The sequence below is a fragment of the Saccopteryx leptura genome, chromosome X (assembly GCF_036850995.1).
Source record: "Saccopteryx leptura isolate mSacLep1 chromosome X, mSacLep1_pri_phased_curated, whole genome shotgun sequence".
NCBI classification, from domain to species: Eukaryota; Metazoa; Chordata; class Mammalia; order Chiroptera; family Emballonuridae; genus Saccopteryx; species Saccopteryx leptura.
This window is the reverse complement of record NC_089516.1, coordinates 18,024,875-18,042,866: the sequence shown is the minus strand read 5'-3', so window position 1 is coordinate 18,042,866 and position 17,992 is coordinate 18,024,875.

Below are 17,992 nucleotides of genomic sequence, written 5' to 3'. Positions count from 1 at the left end.
AATAATAATTGGTCACAATTAGATGTTGTCAGTGCACCAATTCATTACTCAGAATACTGATCAAGTAAAGAAAAAAGCATTTGTCCTGCCTCTCCAACAACACTCAGTATACTTCAGGGTAATTAATCACAGAGTTCAGGAATTCTTTCTGTCTGTAAATCTTCTGTCTAATAAACGCACAATAAATTTTAGAATCAGAATATAGCCATTGTGAAACCCTTAATAAAATAAGAAATCTAGATAAACATCCATGAATGACTGCTAATGTTATTAGATAAGAGGTTGATGGAGAACTATAATGGTTGGGTAAAGATGATAACACTTCAACCAAGTGGGTGGCACAAGGGAATATTTGGCGGAGAGGGCACTGTTCTGAATTTTACTTGTCGTGGTTGCTACAGAACTCCATGCATTTGTTAAAACTCAAGAAGTGTGTACATGCACACACACATTTGCTATATTTAAATGAAAACATAAGAACATTAAAATGCAGTAATTTTAAAAGAATTCATTGTCAATTGGTTAACTCTGTTAGTGGCATGTTAATATTCAAAACAAAAATACCAGCTCCATGTGCTATAGATTGCTTGTAAAAATGGCAAAGCTTGTAAAAATGCAGAGCAGCAGCAACTGTCACTCACTGCAGGTGGGAATGCAACATGGTTCAGCTACTTTGGAAGGCAGTTTGGCGGTTTCTTACAAAATTAAACATACTCTCTTTGGTGTTTATCCAAAGGAGTTGAAAACCTACATCCACACAAAAACCTGTACATGGATGTTTATAGCTGCTTTATTCGCAATTGCCAAAACCTAGAAACAACCAAGATGTCCCTGAGTTGGTGGGTGAATAAACTGTGGGACATCCAGGCAATGGGATAGTATTCAGTGCTAAAACAAACGAGCTATCGAGCCACAAAAAAATATAAAGGAAACTTAGACACAGATTACTAAGTGAAAGAAGGCAATTTGAAAAGGGTACAGACTGTATGATTCCAAGTGTAGAACATTCTGGGAAAGGCAAAACTAGGAAGAGAGTAAAGAGATCAGTAGTTGCCAGGAGTTGGGCTTGGGGGCATGCATGGACAGACAGACCACAGAGCATTTGTAGGGCAGTAAAAATACTCTGTATGATATTATAATGATAGATACATGTAACTATACATTTTCCAAACCCACAGAATATACAACTCCAAGGCTGACCTCTAATGTAAACTAAAGACTGTGAGTGACAATAATGTGTCCATGTAGGCTCATTCATGGTAACAAATATACCACATTTGGTGGTGGACATTGATAATAAGGGAGGCACAGGGGTATGTGGGAACTCTCTGCACCTATTGCTCAACTCTCTGCATCTATTGCTGTGAACCTAAAGCTACTCTAAAAACTAAATTCTGTTTTTAAAATGACAAAAAGCAATTCCTCTCATGCCTTACATGCCTCTATGCAAAGTGGCTTTGTACCTGCTCCCATCAAAGATAGACGCTGTTTCCCTCCCCTGATATCCAGTACCTTTCTGTGACCAGCACAATGCAGCAGGAAGTATTGGCATGTGCCTTCCAAGTCTAGAGCTTGTGAAACCTTGTTTCTATTTCTTGGAAGCCTAAGACCACCTTGTTATGAAAAAGCCAGGTTTAGCTTATTGGAAGTCTGAGGTCATGAGGAGAAAAATCAAGGTATTTTAGCCTATAGCCCCTACCAAGTGCCAGATTTGTGACTGAAGTTCTTTTGGATCCCATAGCCTAAATTTAGCTCACAGCCAGCTAACTGAAAATGCATGAGGGTCTGGGCAGGTTGGCTCAGTGGTAGAGCATCAGCCCGGCATCTGGATGTCCCGGGTTTGATACTTAGTCAGGGCCCACAGGATAAGGGACCATCTGTTTCTTCACTTCTCCTACTGTCACTTCAAACTCTCTCTTCCCCTTTTGTAGCCATGGCTCAATTGGTTTGAGCACATTGGCCCAGGCACTGAGGATGGCTCCATAGAACCTCTACCTCAGGCACTAAAAATAGCTCAGTTGCAAGCATGGCACTAGATGGGCAGAGTATCAGCCCCAGATGGGGGTTGCTGGATGGATCCTGGTCAGGGAGCATGTGGGAGTCTGTGTCTCTATCTCTCCTCCTTCCACTTAAATAAAAAAAATAAAATGCATGAGTAAGCCCAAATGGCATGACATAGTGCAGAGACCAACATGGAGCTGAACCCAGACCAAATCATAGAATCATACATGCAGAATTGGAGTGATTTATTATGTATCAATCAATAACTGTAACAAAAATATCCTGAGGTATTCAAGATTGAAATAATATGATATCAAAAATTTAAAATACCCCAAAAAGGAGTGAATAAGTAAAAAAGGAAAAATACTGAAAATTGGTAAAGCAAATTACATTGGATTTTGCCAAATTATTCTCTCTAGGTTTGTATACATTTGAAAAATTCTACAATAAAAAGTTTAAAAATAAATTGTGCTTTTAAAATAATGATAATGAGTATAACAAAAAAAGTATTTACTTATGTGTCTACCACATAAATAATAATAAACAAATCCAAAATAGGAAGCAATATATTAAGTATAATCTTGCCCAAGTAGGACAAAGGAAAAGCAGAAAAAAAGATCTTACATATTGAAAAGATTCATTTAAAACATTTTGACCTATGCTTAATTCTATTTTCAACTGGCTTCATGAAGTCAGAGTTGTTCCATATATTATATAGAACAAGTTAATACTTTTATAGTTTTTATATTACAAAGACTAATGGTAGTTGTTGTTTTTTTTTTTTAAGTCTACCTCTGCTATCATGTTTTAACTACTCTAAAAATAAAATAGTCAAAGGGTTAAAACTAAGAGAAAAAGCTTTTCTTGAGAGAGAGAGAGAGAGAGAGAGAGAGAGAGAGAGAGAGGGAGAAATGGAGACAGACAGGAAGGGAGAGAGAGATGAGAAGCACCAATTCTTCATTGTGGCACCTTAGTTATTCATTGATTGCTTTCTCATATGTGCCTTGACCAGGGGACTCCAACCGAACCAGTGACCCCTTGCTCAAGCCAACAACCTTGGGCTCTAGCAGTGACCTTGGGCTTCAAGCCTGTGACCTTTGGGTTCAAGCCAGTGACCCTGCACTCAAGCTGCCAACCTCAAGATTTTGAGTCCTCAAAATCTTGGGTCCTCAGTATTCCAGGCTGATGCTCTATTCACTGAGCCACTGCCTGGTCAGGTGAGAAGAAGCAATTCTGAGCTCAGATTTTTAATCTCCAAAATACTCCAAGTTTAACCATAACCTTTAAAAAACAAAAAAAAAGGCCTTTTTTTAATTTCCTCTCAAGAATGCCTTCTCGATGCTGAGTTAATCATTCTGATTGAGAAAGAGTTGGTCTGTGCAAGCACATAAAATATATTGCTATTCAATTCAGTATATCTATAGGTTTTTGCAGAAAGCCAATCACATCTGAATATGAATACTTCTCTTAACTCAACATCATCGGTAGAAGCTGAACAGAATGATGAGTTCACCATCACCTGTGGAGTCTGAAGTTGGAAAAGTTTTACCAAATGAAGTAGGAGATATGAACTCATATTACACAGGTACAGTAGATAGAGGTGGCAGTGAACTTACCTTTGGTTTTTTGTGTTTTTTTTTTTTGGGGGGGGGGTTGTATTTTTCTGAAGTTGGAAACGGGGAGGCAGTCAGACTCCTGCATGCACCCCACCAGGATCCACCCGGTATGTCCAACAGGGGGCGGTGCTCTGCCCATCTGGGGCTTTGCTCTGTTGCAACCAGAGGCATTCTAGCACCTGAGGCAGAGGCCATGGAGCCATCCTCAGTGCCCGGGCCAACTTTGCTCCAATGGAGCCTTGGCTGTGGGAGGGGAAGAGAGAGACAGAGGGAAAAAAGAGGGGGAGAGGTGGAGAAGCAGATATGTGCCTCTCCTGTGTGCCCCGGCCGGGAATCGAACCCGGGACTCCTGCATGCCAGGCCGATGCTCTACCACTGAGCCAACCGGCCAGGGCTAGTTACCTTTGAGTTGTTAGTTTCACCTTCATTTCTATGGGGCTATTTGGAGACTATAAAACCACAGACATAAAGCAAAAATAAAATATGCAAAGAAACCAGAATAATTCACAAGAACATAATTAGAATCATCAGGGAAGCTTTTAAAAGCACAAGTGAAGAATGGTCATAGATAGCCACATTTTTTAAGAGCCCAAAATATGACAGATATATGCCAAAGTTGAGAAAGACAGAAAAATAAACAATTTAAAAAAAAAATAGAGTCTAGTCAATAAGTGGTATTGGTAAAATTGGACTGATCTGCACAAAAAAATGAAACTAGATCACCTTCTTATATTATACACAAGAATAAACTCAAAATGGATTAAAGACTTAAATGTTAGACTTGAAATCATGAAAATTCTAGAAGAAAATATAGGCAATAAACTCTTGGACATTTCTTGTAGCAATATTTTTTATGATATATTGCTTCAAGCAAGGGAAACAAAACAAAAAAACAAATGGGGTTACATCAAACTAAAAAATTTCTGCAAAGAAAAAGCAACCATCAACAAAACGAAAATACAACTGACTGAATGAGAGAACATACTCACCAATGGTACATCTGTTAAGGGGTTAGAATCCAAAATTTATAAAGAACTTATCCAACTCAACACCAAAAAGAACCAAGCAATCCAATTAAAAAATGGACAAAAGACCTGAATAGACACTTCTCCAAAGAGGACATAGAGATGAACAATAAACATATAAAAAGATGTTCAACATCACTAGTCATCAGCAAAAAGCAAATTAAAACCACAATGAGATACCACCTCACACCTGTCAGAATGGCTATCAATAATTCAATAAATAACAAGTGTTGGTGAGGGTGTGGAGAAAAGGGAACCCTTGTGCACTGTTGTTGGGAATGCAGATTGGTGCAGCCACTGTGGAAAGTAGTATGGAATTATCTAAATAAATTTAAAATGAAACTGCCTTATGACCCAGGGATTCCACTTCTGGGGTTATTTTTTTATTTATTTTTAGAGAGAGAGAGAGGAAAAGGAGGGGAGGGAGGAGCAAGAAGAATCAACTCTCATATGTGCCTTGATTAGGCAAGTCCAGGGTTTTGAACTGACGACCTCAGCATTCCAGGTCGATGCTTTATTCACTGCGCCATCACAGGTCAGACCCACTTCTGGGGTTATATCCAATGAAACGTGAAACACTAATTTGACAGAGTATATGAACCCCTATGTTTACTGCAGCCTTATTTACATAGCCAAGATATGGAAGCAGCCCAAGTGTCCCAAGTAGATAAAAAAGTTGTGATACATTTACACAATGGAATACTTCTTGGTCATAGAAAGAAAAAAGTCTTACCCTTTGTGACAGCATGGATGGACCTGGAGAACATTATGCTAAGTGAAATAAGCCAGTCAAAGAAATACAGATCTCATACGATTTCAATCATATGTGGAATCTAATGAACAAAATAATTTAACAAACTAAACAGAGATTCATAGAGAACAGACAGCTATCAGAGGGGATGATGTTTGTGGGACAAGTTAAAAGAGATGAGAGAATTAAGCAAAAAACAAAAAAATATTCTCATAGATGCGGACAACCATTGTGATTACCAGAGGGGAAGGGGGTTAGAGGCAAGTAGAAGAGGATAGAAAGAATAAATGGTGATGGAAGGAGACTTGACATGGGGTGGTGAACACACAGTACAATATACAGATGATTTATTATAGAATAGTACACCAGAAACCTATATAATTTTATTAACCAATGTCACCTCAATAAATTTAATAAAATAAATAAAAATTTTTAAAAGAAATAGAAATAACTTAATTTATAAAAAACCAAGCCTCGTAGTCAAAATTAAAACCTTCAATATTTTTGGCCCTAGCTGGTTGGCTCAGTGGTAGAGTATTGGCCCAGCATGCAGATGTCCCGGGTTCGATTCTTGGCCAGGGTACACTGGAGAAGTGACCATCTGCTTCTCCACCCCTCCCCCCTCCCCTTTCTCTCTCTCTCTCTTCCTCTCCTTCAGCCAAGGCTCTATTGGAGCAAAGTTGGCCCGAGTGCTGAGGATGGCTCCATGGCCTTTACCTCAGGAGCTAGAATGACTCTAGTTGCAACAGAGCAATGCCCCAGATGGGCAGAGCATCGCCCCCTAGTGGGCATGCTGGGTGGATCCCGGTCAGGAGCATGTGGGAGTCTGTCTCTCTGTCTCTCTGCTTCTCACTTTAGAAAAATACAAAAAAAAAAACACCAAAAAACCTTTCAATATTTTTAAATGCATATATTTCACATTCAAGGTAATTATTTAGTGCCAATTATGTGCCAGTTACTGAACAAGTCACTTTCCAAAAATGTGTTTTAATGGAGCAAAATATGCTACACCCAAATAAGCCAGTTTGGCACACTTATTGTTTTGAATTAAAATTACTTAAGAAATAGCTGGTACAGCCTGACCAGGCGGTGGTGCAGTGGATACAGCATAGGACTGGAGTGCCAAGGACCCAGGTTCGAGACCCCAAGGTCACCGTCTTGAGCGCAGGCTCATCTGGTTTGAGCAAAAGCTCACCAGCTTGGACCCAAGTTCTCTGGTTCCAGCAAGGGGTTACTCAGTCTGCTGAAGGCCCATGGTCAAGGCACATATGAGAAAGCAATCAATGAACAACTAAGGTGTCGCAATGCGCAACGAAAAACTAATAATTGATGCTTCTCATCTCTCCATTCCTGTCTGTCTGTCCCTGTCTATCCCTCTCTCTGACTCTTTCTCTGTCTCTGTAAAAAAAAAAAAGAAAAAGAAAAGAAATAGCTGGTACAAGAAGAGATCTGACCCACCTTTGTCCCCCTGAAAGCAGGAAATAGATATCTCATATGAAAGGTACCCCTTCTGCACCAGGAAGTAAAGAGACATCCTATTGATAGAGGTGGACAACTCAGGGCTGAGACAGCTGTGTAGACAAACACTGTTTAGTGTCTTCATTAATTAGTACCCAAGACTAACTTTCTTCTTCTTGTCACTTCTTCACAAACTTGTTTCTTTGTCTAAGAAGTCTAAAAACTGTCCACTTCTGTCAGTTCTTTAACCCTCTCATGCATCTGTGAGGCTCCTGCATGTATACAATTAATTCTTTTCTCCTGTTAATCTGCTTTGTGTCTATTTAATTATTAGACTAACCCAAAGAATTTAGTAAAGGTCTAGGAAAAATTTTCCTACCAAAGAGTGCCATTTAATGCAGAAATCACTTCAAAGTACGTAAAGTGGTTTGCATTTAAGAAATGAGGAAACTAAGGCTCAGGGGAGAAAAATTATCTCAGATTTCTTTGATCTACTGTACTTATGGTCCCAAGAGCTCAACTATGCTCAACTCAAATTAGTATCATATTAAGATGCCTTCGTTATAATTATATCACATTAGCAGTATAATTTATTTCTCTGTCTGCTATCTTCAAGGGTCTTATTCGATTCATACATACAATTTGAGACTCATAAACTTTAAAAATGGGGGAGGAGGCTAATGGGCCAGGAAATACCATTATAAAGTGGGGAAGAACTGTCTTTGATATCTTTCTTTAGATAACCCAATATTTTGTTCCTATCTCAAATTCTACAGCTTCCAGCTGTCCTCCACCTAGTTTTTTTTCTATGCTCACTGTGCTGTTTGCCTCAAGGTATACCAGATGCTTTGGACCCCATCTGACCCCCTCATCATTATTAAAATCTATCTTTAGTCTATTCATTTGGCCCATGTTTAGTCACTGGATTGAAAATCTGAGTTAATTTCTAAAAGAAGAAAGTGGGGATTATTTGTAACTGGGAATTTTAGACAATATAATGTGGTCAATGTGAAAAATACATTGGTTTCAAACAGAGACATAAGGCTCTTTTTAAAGCACACCAACCCTGTCAAGAAACATGAAAGGATTTGAAATAAGTAAACAGCTCTTTGGCAATTTGTGTATCTCTGTATGAGGCCAAATAACAAGAGAAGAGTAACTCAATTTAATCAACACAAAGGATAGTTTGAGGGAAAATTCACTTTATGTAAGCAAGTAGTATAGTTAATCAATATATAAAGCTAAAGGGACTCCTAACACTCCACCAAGCCCATACTATTATCTGTGTTTTACACAAGAAGAAATTAAGGTTCAAAGAAGGTTAAGTAGATGACCCCAGGACACATATTTTATAAATGTTGGATCTAACACTTCTGTTATATGATCTCTTGCAAAGTTTACAAAATGGGAAACATTTTCCAACAAATAACATGCTAATGCTGAAAATGAAAACAAAACAAAACAAAAGTGAAAAGATATAAGACCCAAGTACCCACTTAGATCCCAGTCATACTGGTAAATAAAGCAACCTTTCATCCTACTGTCAACCTAAATAAAGAAGTAAACTTAAGCCGAGCTCAAATGACCAGAAGTTGAGTTTGTTTAGGAGTAGCAAAGTACATATTTGTGATTCTGGAAATTCATCTTGTAGCAAGCTGCATCCCAGTTCCTTGAGAGTTTGGGTCTGTGCTATTTATAAACAAGGAGTACTTAGAGCAGATGTCCAGCCAGAGTCCAAGCAGTAAGTTCATTGGCTTGAGAATGGGTAGAGATTCTTGGCAGATGTTCATTCGTAAAAAGTTACATCTCAGTCTTCTGCAAATCAGACATTTAATGGAATCAGGCTCTCTGTTCTTAAGTGCTTTTCTTCTAAGGGAGCATTGTGAGATTATTCATTTCCTATTTTCCAGTTCCAAGTTAGATTGAAATCCTTTCACATTATCATTCAATACTTAGAGAGTATAACTATTTGCTACATACTGGAGATTCAGAGAAGAGTGAGAGAAGGAAGGAAAAAACAATTCTTACTCCCCTTCTAGTCTCAGGCTGAGTTTCTTAAACTAAAATGCTTAAGAGCATCAATCAACCCTTGAGGCCAACAAAAAATTTTTAGAAAATGTTATGGGTATTGTATAGCCAGTATTCGCAGCTGCCATCAAAGCCGCCTGGCCAATGCAGGTTCAGGTTTGATTCGGACAGACGGTAAAGAAGCAACAGAGCCAAAAACTGGTGATCCATTTTCCTTTATTCTAGCTCGCACCTGGCAAACAAGTAAAAACACACACTGGGCTCCAAAAGCCACTCATTCAGCGCTCACAAAGCTATTGACTCATCTGAGTTTTCCTAGAGTCAAAGGCTTCTACTTCACCAGTCTTATTCACCTCTTTTCCCTATTTCCTTCTCCTCTACAAACTGGCTTCTCTTTCCCCATTCTGCCATTTTGTCTGCCTCCTCCACATGGCTTCCCTGCCCTGCCTCCATGGGATTCTTCCTGGAATGTAACCACTCTTCCCCAGAACAACGTGATCTCCCCCAAATGGCCTCCTAGCTCCACCTTTTAAAACCTTTGGCATTGAAAGCCCTCCCCCAACACATTAGAGCAACCATGCCCCTTCCAAGCAAGAAGGACTATTAATGTTGTCACCTTGACGACCATCCACGTGGGCAGTGCAATCTTTAACAATAAGGGTGAGGAAAAATAATGTTATCTGCCCAACAGGTATAATATTTTTGTTTTGTTTTGTTTTCTGTGAATATCATCTTAGTTTTAACAGATTCTCAAGGGGTATAATAATATGAAATTCTAGGAGAAGAAAAATAATTTCCCTCTGCTCCTCTAGGTTGTTATCTGCCATGACCCTGTAACAAAAATCAAATTAACAGGAGAAATGCAAACTAAGTTAAACAACATTTATAGCTCCTGTATACAAGGGAGAGACCCAGGAAAACTGAGTAACTCCCTGAAATGGCCCAAACTACCAACTTAAATACTACCATCAGCTAAAGACAAAGAAATATGTTGAAGGAATAGGGAGCAATTTGTGGGAGATTATCAGACAAAGCACAATAACAAGGGTAAGGTTGTTATGCAGATTTAGGTGTTGTTTTCTCCATGATAAGAGTTTCTAGATATTTTTTTCATCCTTTTCTTTCTGGTATAGAGAGGGAGACACTGTTACAAATGAAGATTTCCCTTATAATGTAAATGTCTCTTACAAAAGGGTAACTTATCCTCAATTTTTCAGAGCTTCTCTGTCTGCTGGTTATAAAAAATAACCAGCTAAAGATAATCCTTATGCCAAAAAACTTACCATATTTTTCATTCCATAAGATGCACTTTTTTCTCCAAAAGTGGAAGGGAACATGCCCGTGCATCTTATGGATTGAATGTTCATTTTTTTTTAGCTGCTATGGGTTCCTGGACAACTAGAAGAGTATTTGAACATTAAAGTCTCCTCTCATTTGTTAATAACAGTGCTAATGGTTGTTAATACTGCTGCTGTGTGGTAAGGTACCAAAGAATGGAAAAATTAATATTAATATTTTAGGAGAAAAAGTGAGGTTTCCTGCCCTCTCCTTTCCATAGGGAGTGAGGGGACAGAAATGTGAAAGTTTCCTGCTTGCAGAGACATACCGTGTAGGAAACCCCTTTTTACTAGGAATTTTAAAGGGCATTTTAAAATTTGGGCTAAGCATACAGAAAAATTTTGTAAATATGATTTTATACTTGTGTGCGATTTGCACCAACTCAGGATGGACGACAGCATTATGTTGTAAATAGAGAGGTTTTGTGCTAGGTTTTGAGTGGAAGTGGGGAGGAAACTTGGATTCCTTCCTCCCTCCCCACTCCCACCCCCACACCTGTGAGGAAGAGAATAAACACCTAGCACCTAGTCAGGTGCAGGGGGTGTAGGGGGTGGATTAAGCAAGCTCTTTCCTCTCCTTAATTGGCCATTCGCAAACACTTATCCCCTGGTGCCATGTAGGCTCCTCCTTCCATCCTTAAGGCGTATAGTTGATGTGTATACCTCTAGACAAAGGGATGGCAGATTAACACTGAAAGTTTGGGAATATCTTTTAATATGTAAAACAACATTTTTTGTTATTATGTTACCTTATAAGTTTTAATATGTAGAAATATTTTTATAAATCCTATAGACAAATGTTATAAGCTTGCTAGTGATTGTGTCATCTTCCCCTCCTCCTTCTTTTCCCACCAACCTGTGTGTGTGATCAAAGGTATATAACCTGCCTCAGGGCTGTATTCTGGACAACACAATTTGGGTCAGCTAAGCCCCGTGTTTGTCATATGCGGCCAGTATATTAATAAATCTCCTCCTTTTAATAGAACTCCTTAAAAATTCATTTAAACTCAGTGTCTCTACATAAACCTGGCAAAACAGTACTTTATAACAGTTGAGTATACATTGTTGAACTATTATTGTGGTTATAAGGTCGGTGGATAGAGGGATGGTCACGTGGGGAACGCAGGCCCGCAAACTTTGGCTAGGACCGCCCACAGCCAAGCGTGCCAAAAGAAACTTCCTAGGAATCCTTGGGGAAAAAAAAGTGACTGACTGTCAGCAAATGAGATTTTACTATGTCATATTAGCCCAACTTCCCTAGAGGACCCCTTTTTTTTAAATATACCCACGCGGTCTCTCCATGTGCGATTTTCCTGACCTCCATCTTACAGGCCAGTAAATCTCGTCCGAGGAACGATCTGTACTGAATAAAGTAGGGGTCCCCAAACTACAGCCCGCGGGCCGCATGCGGCCCCCTGAGGCCATTTATCCGGTCCCCACTGCACTTCCGGAAGGGGCACCTCTTTCATTGGTGGTCAGTGAGAGGAGCATAGTTCCCGTTGAAATACTGGTCAGTTTGTTGATTTAAATTTACTTGTTCTTTATTTTAAATATTGTATTTGTTCCCGTTTTGTTTTTTTACTTTAAAATAAAATATGTGCAGTGTGCATAGGGATTTGTTCATAGTTTTTTTATAGTTCGGCCCTCCAACAGTCTGAGGGACAGTGAACTGGCCCCCTGTGTAAAAAGTTTGGGGACCCCTGGAATAAAGCCTTTTGAACTTACCACACTTGGTGGCTCCGAAACCTGTTCCTTCCTTCTCGGTGGGGAAAAATACCTTATATTTTGGTGCTGAAAACCTGGGAGTAGTCAGAAGTCTGCAAGGACCACTCCTCTCCCCTTCCCTCTGAGAAAGAACCAGGACCTCCGACCTTCCACCCACTTCAGTGCACGGTGTGGTAAGTTCCCCACCTCCAGCCTCCCCTCCGACTCAGTTATTTCCTCTGAGAATCTCTGTCCGAAACCGCAGCTGTGTCAGGGACTTCTTTTTTCTGACCGAGTGCATTTGCTTCTGGAGACATCCGGAGCATTTCCACTTTACCTTTTCCATCCGTGGCCGGACCTTGAGTTTTTAGGACGCTAATACTCAAATCTGACCACTCCGAGAACTGAGGGTGACTATGGGGGCAAAGGAATCCAAATCTGACTCTAAAACACCCCTGGGGTGCCTAATCCAGAATCTCTCAAACATTGATCGTTCCCTGAAAAAGAAGAAACTGATCTTCTTCTGTAGTGTAGCTTGGCCACAATACCCACTGGATAACCAGACCACGTGGCCTCAGGAAGGGACTTTCGATTTTAACAGCCTTACTGATTTATGGAATTACTGCCAGGAGGCTGGGAAGTGGTCAGAAATCCCTTATATTCAGGGGTTTTGGCATCTGCGTTCTCTTCCTAAACTCTGTGCCGGTTGCTCTACAACACACGTCCTCTTGGCCAGAGAAACCTCAGCTAAACCCTCCGCTCCAGATTCCTCCTCCTTTTCCGACTCCCCCGAGGAACTCTCTTCCCCTCCTGCAAGACTCCCTCGGCTCCCTCGGTCCCATCGGACTCCTCCCCCCTCTTCTCTAGATCCTGCTTCCCCACCTGCAAATGATGCTCTCTCTCTCTCCTCTCCAGTCAGCGCTCACACTCGATCTCACTCCAGGCCACAAGAGGAAGCCAACCTCCTATGCCCTCTCCACGAGGTGGCCAGAGCAGAAGGAGTTGTTCGGGTTCATGTGCCTTTCTCCCTCTCTGATCTGTCTGCAATTGAAAAGCGCTTGGGCTCTTACTCTTCTAATCCTACCAACTATACCAAGGAATTCCAATATCTCACTCAGGCCTATGACCTCACATGGCATGATCTCTATATTATTATGTCTTCTACCCTTACCCCCATGAACAGGACCGAATCCGGACGGCGGCGTGAGCTCATGCAGATAAGGTCCATGCCTAAAACCCTCAAATGCCAGTGGGCCCAGAGGCGGTCCCTGACACGGACCCCAACTGGAATTACCAGATGGAACAAACAGGTAGGAGATGACGAGACCAAATGATTGAATGTCTTGTAGCTGGCATGCAGGATGCAGCACAAAAGGTAGTTAACTATGACAAATTAAGGGAAATTACTCAAGGACCTGAGGAAAATCCAGCTCTCTTCTTAAATCGCCTCACTGACACTATGGTCCTCCACACTTGTTTAGACCCTACCTCCAATGCCGGGGCCACCGTATTAGCACTCACTTTATTTCTCAATCGGCCCCAGACATTCGGAGGAAACTTAAAAAGGCAGAAGAGGGTCCCCAGACCCCTATCTGAGACCTGATGAACATGGCATTTAAGGTTTTTAACAGTCGAGAGGAACAGGCCGAGGCTGAACGCCAGGCCCGCATGCAGCAGAAGGTATCACTCCAAACCCAGGCTCTTGTGGCAGCCCTAAGGCCAGAGCAACAAGGGCAAGGCACGGAGGGTGCTCGACCTAGGTCCGGGCCGCCAAGAGGATCCCCACCAGGAGCTTGCTTTAAGTGTGGCAAGGAGGGTCATTGGTCCTGGCAGTGCCCCTGCCTGAGGCTGCCCATTAAGCCCTGCCCTAACTGCAAGCAGCCTGGTCACTGGAGGAGCGATTGTCCCCTTTTGGCAGTAGGCTCATCCTCGACATCTCTACGTGGAGGACAGGCCACTCAGATGGGAGGCCAAGCCAGCCAGGTGGGGCCATCATTTGAATTCCTAGGCCTCGCAAACGACTGATGTGGCCCGGACTTGGAGACCCCCATTGCTCTCTCTGAGCCAAGGGTGATGCTACAGGTAGCGGGTAAGTCCATATCATTTCTTGTGGACACGGGGGCTACCTTCTCTGTTTTGCTTTCATACTCTGGACTTCTAGTTCCCTCACAGGTCTCGGTTATGGGAGTGGGTGGGACCCCTACTTCTCCTCTTCACACACCACCTCTGACATGCAGTTTGGACGGAATCCCCTTTTCACACTCATTCTTAGTCATGCCATCGTGTCCTGTACCCCTTCTGGGTCGAGACATTCTACACAGTCTCAGAGCCACTATCCAGCTGACAGCATCTTCCCACTTACTCCTACCACCCCTGACTAAAGACTCTCCCACTACCACAGATCACCCTAACCTGGTCACCACCTCCTTCACCCTAGAAGCTCAACAGCTGCCAGAGGGCACCACCTCCCAGAAAGCAGAACTGATTACCCTCACACGGGCACTCACTCTGGCCCAAGGAAAACGCGTAACTATATATACTGACTCTAAATATGCTTTTCTTATCACTCACAGTCACTCTGCCCTCTGGAAGAAAAGGGGCTTCCTCACTACCAGGGGCTCCCCCATAATTAATGCTACCCTCATTTCTAAACTTTTGCAGGCATTACAGCTTCCCGCTGAGGTGGCCATGGTGCATTGTAGGGGCCATCAAACCTCTCAGGACCCGGTGGCCTTGGGAAATGCTCGGGCCAATGCGACAGCTCAAAACCTCACCCTGGGAGCCTCCCCCACTCCTCTCATGGTTCTCTCCACCTCCTTGAAACTTTCCTACCCTCCTGAGGAAGAACAGACCCTCCTTAAAAAGGGTGGAGATGTGTGCAACCAGGGATGGATATTTCTCGGAGATAGAATTGCCTTACAAAAGGACAGGCTGAAACTCTCCTTTCTGATATCCACTGTTCTTTACACATAGGGCCAAAAGCTCTCTATTGGTTCTTACAACCACTCTTATTCTTTCCAGGCCTCCATCAGACTATCAAAAAGGTACACACAGCATGTGCTGTCTGTTCCAAAACCTCTACACAAGGAGGACTTTGCCCCCGCTTCCCTACTCGTCAGCTGAGGGGGCACGTGCCAGGCCAGGATTGGCAAATTGACTTCACTCATATGCCTCCTCACAAAAAACTCCGTTATCTCTTAACTTTTGTTGACACCTTTTCAGGATGGATAGAAGCCTTTCCAACTTCTCGAGAAACAGTAGACACTGTTGCCTCCATTCTCATTGAAAACATCATCCCGCGGTTTGGACTGCCGACTACCATCCAGTCAGACAATGGCCCAGCCTTCACTGCCCAAATAGTCCAGCAGGTTGCCACCTCTCTCAACATCACCTGGAAGCTCCACATACCCTATCACCCTCAGTTGTCAGGTAAGGGGGAAAGGGGTCATGGCATCCTGAAGGGTCAGCTAACTAAACTTTCCATTGAGACCAGGCTCTTCTGGCCAAACCTCCTCCCCCTGGCACTGACCAGAATCAGGGCAACCCTGTGAAACCCCACTGGACTTAGCCCCTTTGAGCTGGTTTATGGTAGGCCATTCCTAATCAATCACAGCTTACCTGTCAACCCCCCTCCTCTTGCCACGTACCTCCCCTTTCTGTCTTTACTTCGCTATATTCTCAGGGAACATGCAGACCGGACCCTTCTTCCCATAGGGGGTCCAGATGAAACACAGCCAGCGGTCCCCCTCCAACCAGGAGACAGCGTTCTTCTAAGGGAGCTGCAGCCTGGCTCCCTACAGCCCAGATGGACGGGACCCCATATGGTAATACTGACTACTGCTACTGCAGCTAAGCTCCTAGGGCAAACACCTTGGTATCATGTCTCTCGCCTCAAACTTGCTCCCATATAGGATTGTTGGGAGTCAGAACCACTGGGCCTTACTCATCTGCGGCTCACCAAAAAATTGGGCCATGCAGACCCTCCTGTTGCTCCTGTCCCTCCCACCAGGAACCTGCCACCAGAGTGAGCTGAAGCAGGGAGCAATGCTGTTCAGAAAGACTGGCCTGATAAAAGAAGCTTCAATCTGAACTGTCTGCAAGAAAAATTAAGCAAAAATCTCTCCTCTTACAACCTGCTTAACTCCTAATAGCAGTCACCTATTCTTACCTGGGCTGCCCCTATCCTACCTAAATCTTCTTCTAATTATCAGCGTATAACTCATATTCACCTCTCTCTCTTTTTTTTTTTAATTCTTACAGAACCACACCAGTGAAGTTTCTCAACTCATGGCCAAACAGATGTTCCTCCTGACACCCCTCCAAGCTACCACCTTCCGATCTCCCCCTCCCCACGATGCCCCTATTCAGCAGGAAGTAGCCAGATGAATAAGCGGTGCCCCTTATTAACACAAAAAGATCAGAATGTAAGGTCGGTTGATAGAGGGATGGTCACGTGGGGAACCCAGGCCCGCGAACTTTGGCTAGGACCGCCCACAGCCAAGCGCGCCAAAAGAAACTTCCTAGGAATCCTTGGGAAAAAAAAAAGTGACTGTCAGCCAGTGAGATTTTACTACGTCATATTAGCCCAACTTCCCTAGAGGACCCCTTTTTTAAATATTCCCACGCAGTCTCTCCGTGTGTGATTTTCCTGACCTCCATCTTACAGGCCAGTAAATCTCATCCGAGGAACGCTCTGTACTGAATAAAGCCTTTTGAACTTACCTCACTTGGTGGCTCCGAGACCTGTTCCTTCCTTCTCAGCGGGGAAAAATACCTTACAGTGGTATATTTTATTAAATATTTTAACACACCATTTGGTTCAGAATATTTTTTTTTCTTATTTTCCTTCTTAAAACCTTAGGTGTGTCTTATGGTCAGGTACATCTTATGGAGCAAAAATACAGTACACTTTTTACTTTTGGGGTAGTAAATTTAGCTCCCCTCTAAAATTCAAAATAAATGAAGAACAATTGATTCAAGTACAACTGTGTACTCAGTAATGGTTAGTGGCAGAAATCTTAACTATCTTCCCACATAAGCTCTTTAAAAGACCAATTTCTCAAAATCAATTGAGCAATAATGTGTTAGTTATTATTTTTACAGTGTAGGAAAATTACAAGTTTTTGCAAAGTCAGAAGAAGCAACGATGTATCAAAACCTGAATTGCACTCTTATTCTTAATAAAGCCTATTCAAATAATTAGAAATCTATTCACTACAACAAGATTGTAAAAATGGTCCTAAAAGTCATTTAATAATCAAATGGTTTATTATTGTGAGGGGAAGATAAATGTTATAATGAACTGAATTACTTTAAGAACATCGTAGAAAATAAATTTGGTATTCTCAAACATAGAGCTCATCTATAGTAAGTTCCTTTAGGTAACTATATACTTCTTCATCCATACAGGAACATTTTTGATAGTGAAAAAGGAGCACAGAAAATAATCAGCTGTCATAAAGCAGGAATTAATGGTCATCGCGATGTTGTTCAATACATTAAAAATATTAAATTTGAGTTTTTGTTATTGGTGTATTGTTCTTTTATTTCATTTGCTTTGCTTTGTTTTCTCTTTTATAGAAGGCCCCAACCTTATAGCCCTATAATAATATGTATATCAACCTTAAGCATTAGCTGGTTTATGCAACTTTGAAAATGCAATTTTCATGGGATTGTGATTTTTTTAAGATCCTTAGTTACACATTTTACTTTCTCATTAGGACAAAGAATTCAACCTATAAAACCTAGTTGCATACAAGGACCAAGATTGATTTGGAGCCAAGATGTAAGGGCCCAATGATCACTTAAATCTCTCTATAGCAGAAACCCACAGAGAATCATTTTGTGTTTTTCACTAAACCTCTAAACTATGCAATCTCAAGGTTCTAATTATATGATATTTTATAAAATAAAGAAATTATTTAAAAATAATATGAGATTTAACTTTAGTCATTTTTTCCTTGTTGCCAATAGCTTTATCATACCCAGGAACTAATGACTTAATTACAAGTAATAATTAAGTCTTTTATTTCTAACTTGATTTCTGAGTTTCCTTAGAGCCTAAATTTCTTA